The sequence below is a fragment of the Scylla paramamosain genome, chromosome 32 (assembly GCF_035594125.1).
Source record: "Scylla paramamosain isolate STU-SP2022 chromosome 32, ASM3559412v1, whole genome shotgun sequence".
Classification (NCBI taxonomy): domain Eukaryota; kingdom Metazoa; phylum Arthropoda; class Malacostraca; order Decapoda; family Portunidae; genus Scylla; species Scylla paramamosain.
Genome location: NC_087182.1, coordinates 14252381 through 14275645, shown reverse-complemented (window position 1 = coordinate 14275645; position 23265 = coordinate 14252381). Strand labels below are relative to the sequence as shown.

The 23265-nt window shown below is 38.8% G+C and overlaps 2 long non-coding RNA genes across 5 annotated transcripts in view; one reads left to right on the top strand and one right to left on the bottom strand.

Moving 5' to 3' along the window:
- The first annotated feature begins 1497 nt into the window (after nt 1-1497).
- Nucleotides 1498-14014, top strand: LOC135089231 (uncharacterized). Its single transcript, XR_010261418.1, has 5 exons — nt 1498-1512; nt 1671-1852; nt 2500-2640; nt 8162-8269; nt 12705-14014. It is a non-coding gene; the product is annotated as an uncharacterized LOC135089231 (long non-coding RNA).
- Nucleotides 14015-17205: 3191 nt separating this feature from the next.
- LOC135089232 (uncharacterized) overlaps nt 17206-23265 on the bottom strand; it is a 196625-nt gene continuing 190565 nt past the window's right edge. For all 4 annotated transcript variants that reach the window (XR_010261420.1, XR_010261419.1, XR_010261422.1 and 1 more), the window contains one exon: nt 17206-17722. This is a non-coding gene — a long non-coding RNA (uncharacterized LOC135089232). The remainder of the gene's footprint in view (nt 17723-23265) is intronic.

The following is a 23265-nucleotide window of genomic DNA, read 5'->3' as shown; positions in this document are numbered from 1 at the left end:
ATAATGTGTCGGGTGATAATCGTATATTGTCGATACCCAAAGAAATCCTGATTCAAGTAGTGCTGAAAAATTGCTAATACAATACCAATAAAGAAAGGAGACCTTTAGTGAGCATTTATTATTTATTAATTTATTTATTGTTATATGACAAAGAAAACCGTGCAAACAATGTGGAATCTGTTATATGGATTATTAAGATAATTAATGCAGAAAAATTAAGAAGACGCAAACAGTAGTTCATGCTTAATCACTACGTTCAGGATAACCTCACTCTGTAAACTCCAGAAGGGGGGTTGTTGGGGAGAACTCGTACACCTCCTTCATATTGTTCACTCTCTACATTTTTTTCTGTACTCATGAACGCTTTAGAATGAATAATCTAAGTAGCACTGATTGGTACTTACGGGCTACCCCATAACATTGCTTGTCCAGAACGAGGGAAGAATAATTCACTGGAATAGTTTAATGTTTTTTTTTTTTTCTTAGTGTTTTATGAAGTGCATTGAGAAAATTGTTCTTTATATTATACCTACTGTAGGGTTACTTGCTATTAAGCTACAAACATATAAGCAAAACTCTGTCATAGATGAGAATAGGAAAGGAGGACGAATCATCTTGTGAAACACATGTTAGACATTTTGACTTTTATGAAGCAGGAAGCTTATGTTGTGTTAGATCACACTACAACTTACTTAACTATCTGCATGAAGTATGAATGCTCATATGACTTGCAAAAGAAGGTAATTTTCTTGTTAAATTGTAGTGAAAGAAAATCGGAAGCGGCCTGGCACTTGCCCACCGCGGCGCGCGCAGCGAGCTCGCTCAGTTGGTCTGCGGCAGTCGATAGCAAGTAGGAGTTGTAGTCCCCATCACCATCTTGGCGTCATTTACGTTAGGTAAGCATTGCATTGAATTCTTTTCTCTTGTTTAACATGAGCCTCTATTAATGCAGTAACTGTTAAGCGCAATTAGGAAATCGTGGGTGTGTGGTGCTTTGCTTGAACATGCAAACAATTAACTTGCCCCATGGGCCTGCCGGTGACACTGCCAGAGATTGGGTCAAGGCTTGCGGGTACCTTGAAGTGGGTACCATACCAGTTTAAGGCGCGTCGTAATCTAACGGGATAATGTGGGTGCATACGTGGGGTCACAATACCTCCATGGTGAAACAATGAAGAAAGCGGCAAGAAACCATAATCTCTACACGTGACAGTAGTATGAAACGAAACAAAATTTCAGGGATGCATTTTATTGAAGTCACTACCCAATATATTTTGCAACGACATTCAGAAGTTATCCATTGTGTTCGCTGCAAAAGGGTTGACGTTTCCGCTTTATTATTTAGTGTTGACTGTTGAATGTGGTGGCGGCGAAGCAGCTTGACAAGTTTGTGGGTGTGTCGTGTGATCTGTGGTCTGTCCTTGGTAGCTGATGGTTTGGCGCGGTGGGACCGTGGGAGTGCTGGAGCCGCATTTTGAAAAGCAAAAGACGCTTGGCCCTAGTAACTATATGGTAATTTCATCTTCTCATAGTGTATGACATATTTGCCAACAAGAAAAGGTATTGCATATGTGATGCGCATGTGTGATACCAGTTGTGCTACTAATGTCCGTACTTTATAAGGTTTCTATCGTACTAAAGTATTTTTCTTGCATATACCTATATGGAAGCTGGAGTGGCTTGTGTGGTGGCCCACAGAGACCAAGACTGGAAAAACTGGAGGCTGGAATCACTTGAAACCCTTTGTATTTTCATTCTCATATGTCTTAACTGGGCTGGGAGAAGGTAACCTACCAGGCTGCCATCATCATTCCTCCTCCCACTGCTACATCTTTATATTTTCTTAATACAGGTACTATTACCCCAGTCATGGCAGTTCTTTTCATTGCTCTTGTACATTGCGTGCACTTTCCTCATAATCTTGTACTTTGGGATGGTCTTCATGATTGCCACAAATCAGGATTGTCATCATTTTCATTGCTTTCATTGCCTGATTAAGAGCAGGTGTTTTGTATAAGTTATCACTCAGTCTGTCAAGCACTAGGTCTTCAGCTCTTTCCTTTTGTCGTTCTCAAGCATTGTTTGATTCAGCCACATTCCATCACATAAGGTCCATCTCATTCATTGTTCACATTGTCTTTAGTCATCAAAACTGTGCTCCTCTAAGTTTTTTTTTGCTACCTTCATTGCTAAACTTGATGCCACATGATTACTAGCATGGACCTGATGTGCCTTCTTTAAACATGGAGGGCAAGGAAAGCATGCTATAGTATGTTCCCTCACCTGGTACTTTTGTAATCATGCCATTTAGGTAGTCATGTGTCTGAAGGTTGTAGAATCTTAAAAGATATATTTAAGAAAATCTAAGTAGGTATCAGAGATAGTTTTTTTTTTATTTATCCATGCAGTTGTCATTTGGAGTCTAGTAGTTTTTCATTTTGTTTTAGGTTTGCATTTTCCATTTTAAGGAGAACTGTTATAAATTAACTTTTCTTTCAGGGTGTGAGAAGTCAGGGATCCCATCAGTTGTTGATGTAGGGTGTGGCAGATATGCTGCTGCTGTGATGTTTAGACAATGCATCTTCATCAGCAGAGTTTCTTGAATACCCATCTGCTTCCACTCCCTCATGTTCTTTTCAGGTTTGTATAATTGATTGCCTATAGATATGTCTAATGATTATGAGGTCTTAGTTCTGAAGAAGTGATTAGTATTAACCATCATATTACAGATTTTCCTCCTGCATCCCTGTCAATTTATTTCATAATTTAGGCATTTTGAATAACATCTTATTTGTGTCTGTCTTAAATTGGTTGGTTTAGTTCTTGGACTTCTTTTTACTGGGAAAGGTCTGAGACAGAAGGAATTTCCTGTCAGGTAGTTTGAAGAGAGCATTAACAACATGGATGGTTAAATTTATGCTGGAAAAATTCAGCATTGGAACTGTTACATGTATGTGTGTCTAATGAAGTTTGCTTACATTCAGCCTGTTCCTAAAAAGGGTGACCGTTCTAATCCCTGAAACTACCGTCCCATTGCTTTAATTTCCTGCCTATCTAAAGTTTTTGAATCTACCCTCAACAGGAAGATTCTTAAACATCTATCACTTCACAACCTTCTATCTGATCGCCAGTATGGGTTCCGTCAAGGCTGCTCTACTGGTGATCTTCTGGCTTTCCTTACTGAGTCTTGGTCATCCTCTTTTAGAGATTTTGGTGAAACTTTTGCTGTTGCTTTGGACATATCAAAAGCTTTTGATAGAGTCTGGCACAAAGCTTTGATTTCCAAATTACCCTCCTGCGGCTTTTCTCCTCTCTGTAACTTCATCTCAAGTTTCTAAAATTTCTGATTGGGGCAGAGCAAACTTGGTATTGTTCAATGCCTCAAAAACTCAATTCCTCCATCTATCAACTTGACACAACCTTCCAGACAACTATCCCCTCTTCTTCAATGACACTCAACTGTCCCCCTCTTCTACACTGAACATCCTCAGTCTATCCTTTACTTATAATCTGTCTGAACTGGAATCTGAACTGGAAACTTCACGTCTCACTTCTAGCTAAAACAGCTTCTATGAAGTTAGGCGTTCTGAGATGTCTCCACCAGTTTTTCTCACCTCCCCAGCTGCTAACTCTGTACAAGGGCCTTATCTGTCCATGTATGGAGTATGCTTCACATGTTAGGGGGGGATCCACTCATACTGCTCTTCTAGACAGGGTGTAATCAAAAGCTTTTCGTCTCATCAACTCCTCTCCTCTAACTGACTAGCCTCTCTCTCACCGCTGCTATGTTGCATCTCTAGCTGTCTTTTACCGCTATTTTCATGCTAACTGCTCTTCTGATCTTGCTAACTGCATGCCTCCCCTCCTCCCGTGGCCTCGCTGCACAAGACTTTCTTCTTTCACTCCTATTCTGCCCACCTCTCTAGTGCAAGAGTTAACCAGTATTCTCAATCATTCATCCCTTTCTGTGGTAAACTCTGGAACTCCCTGCCTGCTTCTGTATTTCCACCTTCCTATGACTTGAATTCCTTCAAGAGAGAGGTTTCAAGACACTTATCCATCAGTTTTTGACTACTGCTTTGACCCTTTTATGGGACTGGCATTTCAGTGGGTATTTTTTTTATTGGATTTTTGTTGCCCTTGGCTAGTGTCCCTCCTACATTAGAAAAAATAAAGTAAGCTGGCCAGTCATCGGAATGGATTATTGAGACCAGGGATTTCTCTCTTAATAATTGGGTGAAGTGTCTCAGTCTCTTCTTTGAACTTCAACAATAGAAAAGACATTCCACTCATGCTTCAGACTCTCTAACCAGACATTTTCTCTCAGAATTAGGACAAGTATTTTCCTTGTTCTTGATAAGTACAACTTTTCTTGTTGTAGATCACGATATAAAGTGTAGATTGCATACAAAAGTAGATTCATAACATGTAGATTGTAATATAAAGTGTAGATCGCATACCAAGGTAGGTTCATGACAGGTAGATAACAAGACAAAGTAGCACTTCTGTTGTTATTCCTGTTGCACATATATGGGCTATTGCAGCTTATGAAACTATGAGAGGTGAACAAAGTCTGCTATTGAATTTTTGTTTGGAGTTGATTTTGATTTTTGACAAATATTTGAAAGTCAATTTTTTAATATTTTTTCATCCAACAAAGAAAAAGAAATTATTATTGTACAACAAAAAAACGATAGCAGACATTGTTCACCCATCCTTCCTGATTAAAATGCTTTTTAAATGAAAGAAATTAGTCAATAAATAAGGGAGGAGATATGAGTTGAACATAGGCAATTTAACATGGAATCTGCTCCGGCTGATGCACCACATGGTTGTTGTACTCCTCCAGGTAGCTTAGCCTTCTATCCTTCAGAGTTTTCAGGCACTGGAGAGCAGCATTATTGGTCCAAATGACAAACTCAGTCCCATAGAGGTAGGAGTGGCCAGACTCAGCACTGCTGCCAGTAACTCCTTCCTGGTTACAGAGTAATTTCGTTCTGGCTTGCTGTAGTTTACTCCTGTCCTGTCCTGGTTTACTGTAGTAAACCAGGACATACTTTTTCCCTTCCTTCACCTGAGACAGCACCATCCCAATGCCCTTAACACTAGCATTGGTGTCTAGCAGAAATGAGAGTGGGGTCAGGAAATGGTAGTGTTGGTGCACAAAAAAAAAAAAAAAAAAAAAAAAAAAAGGCTTCATTTGTGTTTCTTTAGTCTCTAATTTTTTCTTGCTCAATTTTTGCAAATGCATACAGGAGCCAAAGAGACAGACTTCTGAGGTTTGGATGAAGCACCTCATTGCTTGTGGATGAGAGACAACCGTTTTACTAGGATAAAGTATTGTTGAGTCCTTTAACAGTCTCATTTGTTTTAATTAGATATACCATTAAGAGTTCTGTACATTTGCTGCAATCCTTCCAGGGTTGGATTACCCAGATTCAGTTGTCAGAACTGTTGGCATGTTGTACTCTAGTTAGAGTATTCATTACCACCTTTAATGGTGGACCTGGGCAGCTTTCTGATTCATATAACCAGGGTGACCATACTTTAGTTTGAATGGGTATTAACTTGTCCTTTTGTGTGCTTATTAGAAAATAATTACTAGATTTACTATGATACAAACCTTGTTTGTGTATGAAAAATTAGAAAAAGAATCATTTTGTTTGAATGGGCCAAGGTTTTGAAGTTATGTATTTTCTGTGAATTTTATGAAATTAAGTTGCCGTTTTCTTTTTGTGCAAGTATATCTTCTTGGGTATGCTGAAAACTTAAGGCCTCAGTAACTCTTAATGATATATTTCTTATCATGTGTAATTGGTACCACACAGTATCAGTTTAGTGTGGATATTTATCAACATCTGTGAGATGGTCAGCTGTTGGGGAGTCTGTTTAAGGTGTCAATAGAAAACAACTGATCTTTATTTTGTTTTGAAGCTCCTATAAAGCATTGTCAAAAGAAAGACTACACATACCTGTGAATGATGCAAAGAACTTTGTTTTATTTCTGATGTTTATTTCTGAAAGTAGATAAGTTGCAAATAGTTTGGGTACACTCTGTTGTGTTGAGATTGGATGACAGACACTATATCTACATATAAATATAGAATTACCATAGCATATGCTATTACCGCAGGAAAAAAATAAATAAATAAAATGTTTTTTGTTTCATATTTTATGAATGCATGCATGCTTTATATTAATTGTTCAGGAAAATTACATAGCATTCATCATATTATTGTGGTGTTAGATAAATAAGGAGTTCTGCATGCATTTTTCATCTCGTATTTGACATTTTAATTCTATGACTGAAACCAAGTAAACAAAATATATATACAGTCAGTAGAAGTACAAGTGAGAAGTTTTAAAATATTTAAAATAATGGAGAAAGAATGGGACAGGTGAACTCCTTTAACCCATTGGGTGCCAAGCATTTTCACAAACTTTCTCCTAGTGCTAAACAAATTTGAATTTTTTTTTTTTTTTGCTGAAAACTGTGTGGAATGATTAGAAAACACATGATTGATACATTTTGCTGTTCACCTCTTCTTATTTCCATAATTTTTAGGCACTGGAAATTTCCAACATTTGGAGTTACACTCAGTAGACTATGTGCACTGTGCCACTCGCTGAGCTAACTTTGGAGGTCCATAGAAGGTGGATATAGGGCACTAAGGAAGCTGAAGATGTGGGATGCAGGAGATTTGAGTGCATTGATGTTTGACATCTCTTATGAGGGGGATGTGTGAGCCTGTAAGCTGAACTACGTATATGGAAAGTCAGAGATTTTGTGTTTTGAGACAAAAATATTTCATTGCAGACATACATAACTTGTATTTCAACAGATATCACTAATATAAGTAAGTAGAAGTAGAAAACACAACAATTTTAGGTACTTTATTCACTTGAGACAGTTTACAAGTCACTAAAATGCATGTTTTATGTTACTACTTTTATAATTATTTCTTATATGATAAGATATGCTATGGAGGCTTTGTTCATTTTATATACACACTATTTACAATACACTTCACATGTTTTAGATATTCTTAATGTGGTGAGACTCCTTGCTGTACTGGTCAGGTCAAGAACAGGACCCATACCCTTGGCATGCCTACAAGCTTGTAGAGGATGATGGTCAGTGAGGGGGAATGGTAAAAGTATGAAAAATGTTGACAGAGTATGAAAAGCCTCCCTAGTCAAAATAGGGCTGCAGCAATATTTTAAAATAGTTGCTGTAAATATACAGTACTGGCACACTGTGTGTGCCTACCTGTAAATATATGACACTGGCACTCTGTAGTCAAATATCTGGGAGCTCAAATCACTGATGACCAAGATACCTTTGAGTAAGTTAAGGATAAAATTGAAAATAAAGGATATGTCACACTGGAGGCTGAATAAGATATGAAAGGACAAAAACATCTGTCAGCTAAAGATGAGGTTGTCAGCCGTAGTGATCCCCATGCCAATATATGGCTCAGAATGCTGGATCTTAAAGCAAAAAGAAAGAGGAAAACTTAAGGCCTTTGAAATTAACTGTTTGAGAAGAGCTCTTGACATTAGATGGGAACAAGGGATTAGAAATGAGAGAGAACTTGCAGGAGAAAGGAAAAGAATAATGGATGTCATAGAAGATGGAAAAAGAAGGTCGTTTGGACACAGAATGAGTGAGGAGAAATGGCTGAAGATGTTGCTGTATGGATGAGTTCATGAGAGCAGGCCCAGGGGAAGACAATGCACCACTTGGTAACACTAATTGAGAACTGTGAACAGTGGAACATCAATGAGAGAGATGGTTTCATTGACCAGGGACAGGGAAGAGTGGGGAAGATACAGACATAACATGTGGGAATCCCCCACCTGAGTTACACTCAGAAAGGATTTAAGTAAGCTAAGAAGTATAATTTGTGATAGAAAATTAGGATTGAAAGCTACTGATGGGCTTATACTGTAAATAATAATAAAAGGAAAATCCCTTGGGTAACAAACCTGTAGATTCCTTTTCTACATGCAAAGTGTATTCTAGAAAGTGGGATAATATAAAACATTGGACTGATACTTTCTCTGTCATCCTGCTATATATAACATTTTTCATCATAGTTGGTGTTAATTTTGGATTTTTTTTTGAGGGGTAATATTAAATTCTTGTTTGTAATTTCAGTTTTGTGTGTACCTGTTGTAGATTTAACAAGACCTGGATTGCACAAGAGTTTTGTGGAGAAACTATACACCATGCTGTGGCTGTGTGGCCATCACCTCCAAAGATCAGGTGAGCAGCTTTGATCTGGTGGTTATCTTTTCATCTGTGAGATCTTACCCTGTTGCATTCTTTTAAGCTTTCAATTTTTTTTTGTTCAAATTTTATACAATATGAGATGTATTTGTGTAAGAAAAGGAGCCATTTTGTTTTGCTAGGTAACATAGGTAGAAAGTAGGAAAGGGCCACATGATACTTGAACCAGAGATCACTCATGCAAACAAGACTTGGATGTAGAATAAAAAATAAGTTCAGCAGTCCACACAGTTGAACTCAGTAACTTTAGAAGTGCCTATGGGTTACAAAGAATGGCTCCTTGAAAACATTTGATCTATTTGGTGTGTCAGAAAGGAATGATGTAGCAATTTGTTTGAGAGGTCATAAACAGCACTGTGAGATAGTTTGGCCAAGTATAAAAATGGCAAAAAACCTGACTGTGTACATGTGTGATACATGATGTGGCAGGTGCAAAGAGGAAGACCTAAACATTCATTAAAACAGTAGAACATTTATTTATAGCCACTGACAAATCACAAATAATAACTAATAATAATAACAAAGAAATGTGATTTTCAGGCATGATTTGAATATTAAAATAATAATTAGGAAGTAAAATTTTATAACTAATACATTGAAAATTTTAGGTTTTATTTAATATATATATATATAATATATATATATATATATATATATATATATATATATATATATATATATATATATATATATATATATATATATATATATATATATATATATATATATATATATATATATATATATATATATATATATATAATGTAGGAGTGACACTGACCAAGAGTAACAGAACTGTATTAAAAAAAAAAGTCATTGAGGTGCCAGTCCCCTGAGTCAAAAGCAGTAGTATAAAAATTACAGGATAAGTGTCTTGAAACCTCTCTCTCTTGAAAGAGCTCAAGTCGTACAAAGGAGGAAATACAGAAGCAGGAAGTGAGTTCCAGGGTTTACCAGAGAAAGGGATGAATGATTGAGAATACTGGTTAACTCTTGCATTGGAGAGGTGGACAAAATAGGGGTGAGAGAAAGAAGAAAGTCTTGTGCAACGATGCCGTTGGAGGACGGGAGGAACATTTAACAAGATCAGAATAGCAGTTGGCATGAAAATAACAGTAGAAGATAGCAAGAGATGCAACATTGTGGCAGTGAGAGAGAGAGAGAGAGAGAGAGAGAGAGAGAGAGAGAGAGAGAGAGAGAGAGAGAGAGAGAGAGAGAGAGAGAGAGAGAGAGAGAGAGAGAGAAGCTGAAGATAGTCAGTTACAGGAGAGGAGTTGATAAGATGAAAAACTTTTGATTCCACCCTGTCTAAAAGAGCAGTATGAGTGGAACACCCACCCCATACTCCATAAATGAGCAGATAAGGCCCCTGTACAGAGTTAGGAGCTGGGAGGTGAAAAAAACTGGTGGAGACATCTCAGAACAACTTCATAGAAGCTGTTTTAGCTAGAGATGAGATGTGGAGTTTCCAGTTTAGATTAAAAGTAAAGGGCAGATTGAGGATGTTCATTGTAGAAGAGGGGGACAGTTGAGTGTCACTGAAGAAGAGGGGATAGTTATCTGGAAGGTTGTGTCAAGTTGATAGATAGAGGAATTGAGTTTGAGGCATTGAACAATACCAAGTTTGCTCTGCTCCAATCAGAAATTTTAGAGAGCTCAGAAGTCAGGTGTTCTGTGGCATCCATGTGAGAATTGTTTATTTCCTGAAGAGCTGGACATCTACAAAAAGACATGGAAAAGTGCAGGATGGTATCATTAGTGTAGGAGTTGATAGGGCAAGAAGTTTGGTTTAGAAGATCATTATTGAATAATAGGAAGAGAGTGGGTGATAGGACAGAATCCTGAGGAACACCACTGTTAATAAATTTAGAACAGTGACTGTCTACCACAGTAGGAATAGAACAGTCAGAAAGGAAGCTTGAGATAAAGTTATAGAGAATAGAAGCCATAGGAGTGTAGTTTGGAATCAAAGGTTTTTGTCAGACACTATTAAAAGCTTTTGATATGTCTAAGGCAACAGCAGAAGTTTCACTAAAATACCTAACAGAGGATGACCAAAATTCAGTAATGAAAGCCAAAAGAGCACCAGTAGAGTGGCTGTGACGGAACCCATACTGGCAATCATGTAGAAGGTTATGAAGTGATAGATGTTTGACAATCTTCCTGTTCGGGATAAATTCAAAACTTTAGAGAGGCAGGAAATTAAAGCAATAGGATGATAGTTTGAGCGATTGGAATGGTCATCCATTTTAGGAACAGGCTGAATTTAGGCAAATTTCCAGCAAGAAGAAAAGGTAGATGTTGATAGAGTTTGAAGTCTGACTAGGCAAGTTTTGGAGAACAATGGGAGGGACCCCATCAGGTTCGTAAGTGTCCTGAAGGTTAAGGCCAGCGAAGACATGGAAAACATTGCGAAGGATTTTAATAGGTAGCAAGAAGTAGTCAGAGGGTGGAGGAGAGGGAGGAACAAGCCCTGAACCATCCAAGGCAGGGTTTTTAGAAAAGGTTTGAGCAAAGAGTTCTGTTTTAGAAACAGATGAGATGGCAGTGGTGCCATCAGATTGAAATAAAGGAAGGAAAGATGAAGAAGCAAAGTTATTGGAGATGTTTTTGGCTAGGTGCCAGAAATTACAAGGGGAGTTAGATCTTGAAAGATTTTGACTCTCAATGAAAATCACACTTGTTTAGGTTATGCTGATACAGGTTGATCCGGTTGGACAAAGCCTGTGTTAACTTGTGCTTTACAGGAAATGAATGAGTCAGACTTGACAGTTATGTATATGTACATATAGTCCATATATGGACTAATTATCAATATGATATAAAACTAAATTTTGATGTGAAAAAGGCAGGTTTTTATTTATTTATTTTTATTTATTTTTTTTTGCCAACCCTGATTAGAGGAAAGGAGTTATAAGACAAAAAGCTTTTGATTCCACCCTGTCTAGAAGAATGGTATGAGGGGAAGCCTCCTGAAACAAGTGAAGCATAATACTCCATACATAGGATGGATAAAGGCCCTGTACAGAGTTAGCAGCTGAGGGGAGTAGGGGGGGATGAGAAAGACTGGCAGAGATGACTCAGAATGCTAAATTTCATAGAAACTATTGTAGGTAGAGATGTGAAGTTTCCAATTTGGATTATAAGTAAAGAACAAACTATAAGTAAAGAACAAACCAAGGATGTTCATTGTAGAAGAGGGAGACAGTTGAGTGTCATTGAAGAAGAGGGGATAGTTGTCTGGAAGGTTGTGTTGAATTGATAGTTAGAGGAATTGAGTTTTTGAGCCATTGAACAATACATAAGTTTGCTCTGCCCAATCAGAAATTTTAGATATCAGAAGTTGGGTGTTCTGTGACTTCCCTGGGTGAACTGTTTGGACTGTGAACTATTTAAAGAAATTAATCTCCTCCTTGCATCACTTTCCTTCAGGTTCTCACTTTTTCCATTTCCAATTTACATTAGTGATGATGTACATATTACTTTTAGAGCTGCACAGAAAATGGGCCTGGGATGAGGATGAATAATAGCATGTTGACAATTAGGCTGTAGTGCATGTGGACTCAGTCTGCCATGGCAAGGCTGGGTGTGGTCTTGTTGTAGGTAGGTGATCCAACAGTGCGTGTGCCCAACCATACACCTACAAAGAAAAGATGGCAGTATCTTGGTGCAGACAGCCATTATGTGCTATGTTATGTGAGAGGAAATTAAGAAAGTGAGAACCTGTAAGAAAGTGATGCAAAGACAAGGAAATTAATATTTCTTAAAGGAACAGATCTCAGGTATAGGTTAGAAGATCAGTAGAATAAATTATAGAAGGTGTAGGTTAGTAGATAAGTAGAATAATTTATAGGACATGTGCCATATTTGCCACAAGAATTTTTTTGAAAATAGTTTAATTCTGCTTTCTATGCCTCTATATTTTAAATTTCTGCCAAAAATGCCTGTACTGTAAAACAGGGATGGATCTTACACTTAAGCTAATATTAGTTTTTATTAAGTGGCATTTTGCTTAATTAAGGAAGACTACCAGTATTTAATATGTTGTAATGACAGGACAGTCAGGGCCAACCAAAATCCATTCCAACCTTGATAATTGTGTTGGCCTAATTTGCAAGGTGTCAAATTTGTTTCTGTTAGTATCCTGACAAATGCTTGATGGTAACAGGGATGACAATCCCAGGGAATATAAATTGCTACACAATAGAGATGCCTTGGAGCATCAGAGAAACAGTAATGAAGGCTGGATAGATTTACCAAATGGGCTTTTGTCACAAGAGATCAAATCTGTCAGGATACTCAAGCATACAGAAGCTGACATCTTCCTGATCAGGCTGAGATGACCACAAACACCTAAGTGGATTAGGGTCAACATAGTCTTATTCTTGCAGTGTAAACCTTTCTTTTGCAGGTCCATATGGAGGTGATGGAAATGCACAGTTTTGATGAACAGGAAGGTGCTTCTTAGTACAATAGGCCAAGAAAGCAGCAACAGAAGGGCCCTTGGAAGACTATGCAGGCAAGATGTTACCCTGCAGTCTGCACCAGTGTGATCTTGAATTGCGTGTCACCAACCTGAATGCCCATTGTTTTGCCATTGTATCCACCATGGAAAAGCTGCATGGCAAAAATCATTACTGTATGGGAACACTAGGATTATAGCTTAAAGCTTTAATAACAATAGTCACTTGTTATTACATTTGCTTGGAGGAATTTGTGCTTTATCAAGTGGCTCTGCCCTTAACCCATCCACAGCTGTAAGTTACACACATTTGCGTGTGAAAATTTCCTGTGATACCTGAGACATGCACTAATGAGGCTAGTATGGTAAGAGGCTGTGCTACAAATTAAGATCCATTACTAAGGAAATATGTCAGCAAAGTCTCATAAATCCAGTTACAATATGTTGCCTGGTCTCAAAGTTTTAAGACTGGAAGAATGTGATGGCCCACCACAAACATGGTAGTTGATTGCATCCCCAAGATAAATGATAAGAATTTTTGGTTCACATAATCCCATCATTACAGCAAGTCATCTATTGGAATGGAATCCCATACTTTTCCAGTGCTTATGGTGGAATATCTCTTGCTCTCCCAAAGCCTTGAACTTGAGGTCAGACAGTGGTTATAACTGAATTTATGCCAGTTTGCCAACATCTTTCCTTGGTACTGAGTGTCAATTTGTAACACTCAGTCTCTCACTATATCATCTTTCCTTTTGCATGTCATGGACATCACTAGGAAATTTGCACAAGCTTATGTATGTGTAGCTTACAACTGCTGATGGGATGTCATAGGCACTTAAAAAGCAGGTTTCTCCAAACAAGTGTAATAAAACACAATTGTTGTCAATCAAAACAAGGTGAGAGCTCTAGTGTTGTCATATAGTAGTAATTTTTTCTGATAAATAGGCATATAATTTGGTGATCTGCAGCTGAATGTGATCACATTGAGTGGCACTGACTGTATGTGGGTAACTTGGTGTACCACACACACCTGAAATAAAATACACTTATTAGATTAATAAGACTGTTTAGCTGGTTTTGAGATGCCAGTTAAGTAGCTACCAGCTACTCTAAGTCTAGAGACTCAATTATTAGACTCAATTATTATAATTATTTTTTCAATAAAAATGTGCTCTTGTATATCCTTGTCATATCTATGCAAGTGACTGTAATCTGTTTTTATTCATACCATTAAAAATATGGCTGGATATGAATAATTTTTACACATCTAGGTTGTTATTGGAATACTCCCATTATTGTATACTGTCATTTTTCCCATCCATAGTGAATGCAGAAGAAATATGAAATAATTTAACTTTTGGTGCCTGCATGACAAACCCAATGCTTCCATTTGAAATCAACCAACACATTTGTTGTCTGCCCACACCCACCAAGGCTTGTTATATATGTTAACCCTGCTGCACCCAGACATGCTTTAATTTCTGTTTTAGTTACTGTTGGGTTTTCTGGCCTTGCTGGTTTACTATGGCATCTCTACCAGTCAAAACACTGACAAGACAGAAAAAATTCTCTGAAAATTGCCAGTGCAGCAGTGGTGTTTGTACCATAGGAAGGAAAATGCCTGGGAATAGCGCTGACTGTCCCTGAAAAACTACCGTGAACCCGATGAATATGGTAAAGTATTCTGTGGTTTCACACATGAAAGTAAGACAGTGAAAGAAGTGTCTGAGAACAAGTGACAAACCAATATTTTCTTTCTACAACACATACTGTACCACCACATTGTCAACTTTGATAGACCCACCAATTCAATTCCATAGTTTCATGGCTGATTTCCCTCAGAGTAATGAATTAGACCTATCTCATCTATGTGGTTTTGACTGGTAGAGGCCATATTAAACCAGCAAGGCCACAGAACCCAACTATAACTATGTAAATTTCATCAAGTTTGTATGCAGCAGGGATTAACATATTACTAGCCATGGTGGATGTACACATACAATTAATGTGCTGGCTGACTCCATCCAGGAGTGCCAAGACTGCCATTATGTCATGCAGGCAATGAAACTATCTCACATACTGTGGTGAACAAAGTTTGCCATAATGTCATCACTTTCATTAAGGCTTCATTAAGGCATCAAATCTTTTTGTAAACTACCATATTTAACTATTCAAATCTCATTAAAACTCTCAAAGAGGATAACTTCCCTAATACTGTTATATCATGGACATACATTATCTAAGTTAGGTAATCCACATCACATGACCCACAAAAATATTTGCACCATTGAGCCATGCACCACAGTGAGGAGACCAGACAGGCATGAAGGATGGCTCACTTTAAAAATAAGGGTTTGAGATTAATTTCAGATCATGAGCTCAGCACCGGGCACACCAAGAGATGCCCTTTCCTCCAAAGAAATGAGTGGCTGTTACTGCATTTTCCTGTGGGTCTGTGACATAACAGTCTCTTGCCAGATTAACACCCACTGTTGGGAAACAATTTGTTCCTGTTGATGTCCTCTTTGGGAGTTGTGTATCATCAGATGATACAGATATACCTGTCAGTAACATAGCATTATAGTCCTACTACTACTACTACTACTACTACAGAAATTCTTTTATAGGGATGCATAATTGTGAGGACTTGCAGGTATGCAAGTCCTGTGTTTGGCAGAGCTGTGTTCAACGAGAATTGAAGAGTAGAGGTAACGGGATTTTCTCTATCATGCTGATCATCATCTTGTAGCCATAAATGTCTTGTTTTGTTGGAGTAATCTGAAACAAAAAGCTTCATCAGACACTCCTCACAATCCAGTTCCAGTAGATGAAAAAAAAAAAAAAAGCAAGCAAAGATGGTCATACTTGATTTTAGTGCATTTCCAACAGATCCATTCAATTCTAATTTTGTTATACTGTATTCTATCTGAAAGTGTTGAATTTCACCACATTTTAAAATAAACATATAAAACCTTCCATATACGCCATAAAACCTTCCATATACGCCATTGCTCTCATCATCCATCCTATTAATGCCACAAAAATCTGTCAAAGTTTTTTTTTCCCATTACATGTACCACCTATATTGTGATATTTGGCCTTTGTTCTGCATCCATGTCTCAATAACACATGAGTGATGGCATTATTATGCCATCACACACCTGTCTTCTATAAAACCATACCCACTGATCTACCTTTTATCAAATTTGTTTTCTGTATTTTTGTACAATATTATGTCTAAACATACATATTTTAATAAAAGCATATCCACCTTACTACAGCACACCCTAAACACCATCTCAGTCAGAAACATCTAGATAACCAAGTCATTTTCATGTACTGCACTTTCCATGCAGACACTTCTTCACGTAATTCATCGTGTGTCCACTTAGCAATCTTGCTGAATGTTTTGATCACGAACCGGTGACGTGCCTTTTATACTCTTTCACTCCCATGCACTTTTCACCAATAATGCATACTACTGCTTTACTTATATCTCCATCTACTAAGCTAACATTCTCGTACAGTGCAGCTAAAATGAGGTGCAAGTCCCTCACACGCATACTAACGTCCTCAGTCCACACACATAAAGCCCCCCCCTCCTTTCCCCCGCCACATATTTACATGCAAGCGTAAATCTACTAAACCATGCAGAACTGAGATGGTGCACTACAGGCAAGTGGGTGTCATATAAACATGGTGAGATGGACGGGAAATTAGAAGGCTGTGAAAGGCAGGCGTCTCATAGGCTCCCTTGTAAGGGTTATGAAGGGGAGGAATGTTTCTGAGTGTGAAGAGAAGATTAAGGAATAACATTCTCCTGTTAACATTGACATATGGATCAGAATCATGGAATCAGAACACATTGGTGAAATTTGAGGCTCGAAATATGGCACATCAATCAAGTGTTCGCAGTGGAAATAAGTTATCTGGATTGAGAGTGGCAAGTGGAAATACAAAGTGGGAGGGTGAGAACAATGAAAAAGTGAGACGTGGGATGACCATCTGTTCTAATGTAGTGACGTGTTGGGTGAAGGAATGCGTGAAAGGAAATACATTGATATGCACATTTTGAGAAGATGGAGGATGAGTTTGCAAAGAAAGTTAAATGGAACGTCCTAAAAGGGAATGAGGTTCACTGGGAAAGCGAAAGCATAAGATGAAGAAATACATGAAAGAACGAGGAGCTGGACGAGCAGAGCGTATGAACAAGTCAGAAGGGAGTATTTGAAGAGAGAAGGGTGGAAGCTCTTCTGCCATGGCCATCCTCTTGGAAGACGCTCCCGGAGGAATCAAGGCATCTGATATAGAAAGGTGGATAAGCAGATTTTCCTCCTCTTCATCATCATCATTAATATATCGTAAACTCGTGACAAAGGTTGTAATACATAAGAATACCACAACAACTGTTTTAGTAATAACAATAATAATAATAATAATAATAATAATAAAAATAATAATAATAATAATGATAAAAGTCCTTAATCCCTCACTCCCTGGGGACATGGAGGCGGCTTTTCCTGACAGTACAAGTAATTTAATTCCGTGACAAAGAGGGTCGCTGCACGCCGTACACGTCCCGCTGGAGGGGCGCCAGACGAGGACCCATTAACAACTCCAGGAAGAGAGTTAGCGGAGGGGAAGGAGGGGGGACAAGAGGAAGGGAAGGGCAGTAAATTGGCGGAGCTTTGAGCGTCGCGGCGGCCCCATCACCTCTTCAGCAACACAAGGGCAAGTTAGTGCGGTGGGACGGAGGCTAACTTGGCCCTCCATCCCCGACTCACCTCTTTGGCGGCGGCAGCAGGTGGCCGCACCAAAGTTTACCGAGCGGCCCGGACTCCGCTGCAAACTTGTGGGAGGAAGGCGAGGCGAGGCGAGGTGGGTGGTGTGGCTGGTGTTCGAGCGCGGTACCTCCTTACTTCTCTCCTGTTAGAGATTAAGCTTTAGTTTTATCTTTGCCCAATCTGGAAAGGAAAAATTGGAACGTTAAGCGAAATAATGATGATGATGATGATGATGATGATGTCTTTAGTGTCTGAAGCGGCTATTTTTCAAGATTTTTATTATTGATTTTATTTTTCATCTTAGTATACGAGTAGTTTTATGATTTTATTTTATTATTTTGTGTTGTTATTTTTTGGCTTCTCTATTTTTCTAATCACTATTTTTTTTGTAATGTTTCATTTAATTCCTTTGTCTATCGATAAAATTAGTTACTTCTTGTTCTGAACATTGTGTGTATTTTCTTTACTTGCTCTTTTCATTAGGAGCACTTTTTGTCCGACCACCCTATTTGTGTATGTTTTATCTTTACATATTTCTTAATATTTCTAAGTGTTCTGCCATTTTCCGTTTATTGCTTTTTTTCATAACATATTTTAAATGATTGATTGCCTATATTCATGTCTACATTTCTGTAACCTTGTCTTTTCTCCTTTAAATAACCATTTGCCAATTTTTCTGATGAATATTTCAGTCTATTCGGTACTCGTACATGCATAACATTTCTGTGCAATACCTAGCTATTCGTTATCTTTGCTAATTACCTTATCTCTTCATCAATTACCCATCTGTTTATATCCGCGCTAAAATCTACTAAATCTTTACATTTATCTGAATGTCTATTTATCTAGCAAACAATTTACGTATTAGTTTTACCTGTATCTATTTACTTGGTTTTTATAATTTCATACTTATTTACTCGATTTTAACTTGTCTATTTAATTTTCCATAATATATCATTTACTTGGATGTCTGTCTATTTACTAAGCAATCGATCATTTACTTGAAGGTCTTACTTCAATGTATTCACTCAACTTTCAACCATTTTGTATAATATTTATGCCCTTATCTGTGTACATAATTTACTTGGATGTCTGTCTGCTTACCAAACAAACGATGCACCTGTTTAAGCTTTGTTTTAACTCAACTTTCAACCACTTTGTATAATATCGCTCAGGTCTAGCGTCTTATGGGTCAATATGACGATGCGATGTGTAGCCGTGTAAACATAAACAAATGAGATGCGAACCGTTTCGTCACAATTTATGGTCGTAATGTATTGAACTTTTAAGCATTCTTCGAGGTCTCCTGAGCCGTAAACTCTAGCGGGTGAGAAGGAAGTTTCATTAAAAAGTTGAGAAAGTGTATTTTGTATAGATTAAGGCACTGAAGGAATGGCTAACTTTCCCTCGTGTGTTTTGAGTAATTTTTCTTTCATATGCTTTTTGTTTTGAAGATTTAATTTTTATTTACATGAAAGTTTGTTTGAAGGAAGACGAGTCGGTGTGTGTGTGTGTGTGTGTGTGTGTGTGTGTGTGTGTGTGTGTGTGTGTGTGTGTGTGTGTGTGTGTGTGTGTGTGTGTGTGTGTGTGTGTATCCGCGCGCGCGCTGGCTTTCACTGTGGAATTCTCCAGCCCAGCAAACCGATTAAGTCTGAGGATCTCTCTCTCTCTCTCTCTCTCTCTCTCTCTCTCTCTCTCTCTCTCTCTCTCTCTCTCATGCGCGCACACGCACACACACACACACACACACACACACACACACACACACACACACACACACACACACACAGCTTGTTTGTCGTGGGATACTAAGCACACACACTAGGCAGGTAATCCTCAAGTGTGTGTGTGTGTGTGTGTGTGTGTGTGTGTGTGTGTGTGTGTGTGTGTGTGTGTGTGTGTGTGTGTGTGTGTGTGTGTGTGTGTGTGTGTGTGTGTGTGTGTGTGTGTGTGTGTGTCTCGGTGCTTGCCTTTCTCCTTGAGCCGAGAGCGACAAGGCCAACCCTTGACACACAAAGTCGAGCAAATGCCGGCCGCTCCTCACGAGCCAGTGCATTTAGTAGCGGCGAGGACAGGAGTGCGTGTGAGTCTGGTCAGTATTCTGAAGCCACAGAGATAATGTTTTAAGTTCTCATTAGTACGAGTATTTATCCGTTGATGATGCAGAATACACACACACACACACACACACAACTCTTAAAAAAAAAAAGTATTCTGAAGTGCTTTGTTCCCTCATAAGGACTGTTCCTCAAAGGCCAGAGAGATTATTTTTCAGGTTCTCATTTGCATTTTCCCATTGATGATGCAGGATGTGTGCTGAAGTTTCTGTAAAATCATAAAAAAACACCCGTGAAAACTTCAATAACTTCCATTAGGGCTTTTTGAAAGTAGTCGAGATAAGGCGCCGAAACGCTTGAGATTACCCTGTCACCGCTGGGGAAAGAGAAGGACGTGAAGTCAAGAAGTTCCCGTTTGTATGTCTCGTCTGCCTGGATTTGTTTGTCTCGCATTAAACTGACAAATGCATATTTACAACGGCGAGTGTTTCTTTAGTTTTAAATTTTCTCTTATTTTTCCTTTAGTGACAGATTCACTCCATTTCCTTCAAATTCTGCAACCGAAAGAGTTAACTTGTGCACTAAGTATGTACAAATGTGTATTAGTAGTATTTCCTTGTCTTTTCTTTCTTTTTAGTGACAGTTTCAATTTTTTTTAAGAAGAGAAGCGACACTAATGTTGGGCGTGTATTTTTGGTTACAGTCTGTTCTTATTACTTACTTTAATTACTTATATACCTCAATTACTTACATAATTCTTTATAATTATTATTTATGATTATGTGCTCCGGAGTTATAGTGAAGATTTGTAACCCTCACTTCATCTAATTTGTGAAATAAATGGGCTTTGTCTGTCTGTTTGTCTGCCTACGTCTCCCCGCCCCCCATCTCTCTCTCTCTCTCTCTGTCCCCACCACTCGGCATATTTCGCATCCAATTTCATGAATGTTTGTGTGTGTCGCCTCTCTAGAGAATAATAAAAACATTTCTTGGGCTCGCCGCTCCTCCCTCGCCTCTCTTAGGGTTGTATTTTTTTTCCTGGAATCTCCAGTTTGCAATGTAAATCGAAAATATTTGCACGACGAAAGACTAAGACAACATATGCTGGAAAAATATGAGGGGGAATTTTTGTTTTCTCTCTCTCTCTCTCTCTCTCTCTCTCTCTCTCTCTCTCTCTCTCTCTCTCTCTCTCTCTCTCTCTCTCTCTCTCTCTGTCACATAGACGACGTAAGTAATTTGATCAATGGTTTTGAGAATTAGGAAAGAGAGAGAGAGAGAGAGAGAGAGAGAGAGAGAGAGAGAGAGAGAGAGAGAGAGAGAGAGAGAGAGAGAGAGAGAGAGAGAGAGAGAGAGAGAGAGGAATGTCAATCACTCTAGTCATCTGGTCTGATTTTAACATGCAGACTGACCTGACCTGCGCATCCCCTGTGACCTTTTGGGACACACACACACACACACACACACACACACACACACACACACGCACTAACACAGAGAAACATCAAGTATATACTTCAATAATTCATTTATATTCTTGTCTCTTTTTTCCTGTCGTAAGAAAATTCTTTGCCGACGCTGACGTTAAGAAGATTATTTATTATGGCCGTGCCTCGCTCGTCACACACACACACACACACACACACACACACACACACACACACACACACACACACACACACACACACACACACACAGTCACACCCGCTTTCCCTAAGGATCACCAAACTTCGTGGGAATTCAATTAGTGTGCTACTTAGTGAACTGTGGTGGGTGAGTGTGTGTGTGTGTGTGTGTGTGTGTGTGTGTGTGTGTGTGTGTGTGTGTGTGTGTGTGTGTGTGTGTGTGTGTGTGTGAGAGAGAGAGCTAGGAAGGTAGCGAAAGCGGATTCACACCAAACCGTCACTTCTACTAAATTTCTATAGATATACTTCCTTGGGAGAGCAGGGAGGGACACGCGGGAGCTTTGACCATATGTGACCTTTTTAATTCTCCAGGGGATGTGTGAGGTCAACGCACCTGACACCTGCCGTCCCTTCGCTCCTCGGGGAAAGCGGCGCGGCAAGGAACCCGGTAAAGATTAAAGAAGAATGCCCTGAGTGCCTCACCTCTCGACCACCACTACTGATTCCGATACAAAAAGATTAGCGGAGTATTGATCGCTGATGCCGCCCCTGTACTTGTGCAAAGAAACTGTAAAACTTCCCCAATAAAACTCTTTTCCGCATACCTTAGGGCTTTTTTTTTCTCTCTCTCTACTATAACGTAAAAATTAGCCGAGCCTGGTACCTTTTTGTTACGTATTAAGGTGAGGTAAGATAAGGTTAGGTTTGGTTTGGTAGAGTTGTGTTCAGTTGAGTAAGGCAATATTAGGATAGGTAAGGTAAGGTAAGGTAAGGTAAAGTTAGTTTCGGTAGGGTTAACTTCGGTGAGGTAAGGTTAGATATGGTTATGTTACATTGTGATAGATAAGGTAAGGTAGAGTAACATAAGAGAAAACAAGGCAAGTCAGGTTAAGGCAACGGAAGGTAAGGGAAGGCAATGTTAGGATAGGCTATGTTCAGTCAGACGAGGTAATCAAATAACCCAGCCTATATCGTAGCACATCCCAAAAATTGCCGTGGTAGCTGATCTTTATTTAATCCTCTTTAGAGAATTCTTATGCAAACCAACCTTTAACTTTATACTTGATAACTACCCAAGTCTCTCTCTCTCTCTCTCTCTCTCTCTCTCTCTCTCTCTCTCTCTCTCTCTCTCTCTCTCTCTCACGCGTTTCCCCATAGACACATTAGTATCCTAACTACTAAAAAATCAACCACTTGACTACTAATGAGCTGAAAAAAAGGCATATACTACTACCAGCATATCCGTTCACACCTGTAACACTGCACTGAATACTCATCCCGTACGTGAACATGCCCCGATTACCTTTATATAGACAAGTAAGGTAACGGCACATAAAAATCACTTTAATTTAGTTGTATTTCTTTTACAGGCGACGGGACAACACTGCAGATGGCCTTCCTGTATTCATATCTATTTACGTCACGGTAACTTGGTCTAATACACGGTAGTCTGCTCGTGGTTGGGTTGGTGTGACATCTTCCGCATCTGAAAGTAACAGAAAACGGAGGTTCACGCGGGAACCATTACTTTTGAGGTCTATTTAACTCATAACACATGTTAATAAAACTCTGTCGTAATGTGTGAAAGATCGGCCGCTGGGAGACTTGGTTGGGAGAGACGTGAAAGGACATGAATGGGAAGACGAAGATAGGAGAAAAGGAGGCATAGGGAAAACAGAATAGAAGGATGAAGAGAGAAGAGAAGCACAGTGAAAGGAGGCATAGGGAAAACCGAGTAGTAGGACGAAGAGAGGAGAGAAGAAGAGTGAAAGAAGGGAGAATGGAATAATAGAAAGGCAAAGAGAGGAGAGAAGCAAAGTGAAAGAAGGAAAAGGGAGAATGAAATACGAAGACGGAGAGAGGAGACAAGCAAAATGAAAGGAGGAAAAGGGAAAATGAAATAGGAAGACAAAAAAGGAGAGAAAAAAAGTGAAAGGATGTAAAGGAAGAAAGGAATAGAAAGACTAAGATGGTAAGATAGGAAAGTAAAAAGTGGGAAGAAGTAAATAGAAAGAAGAGGAAAAGAAGGTAACTGAATGGAAGA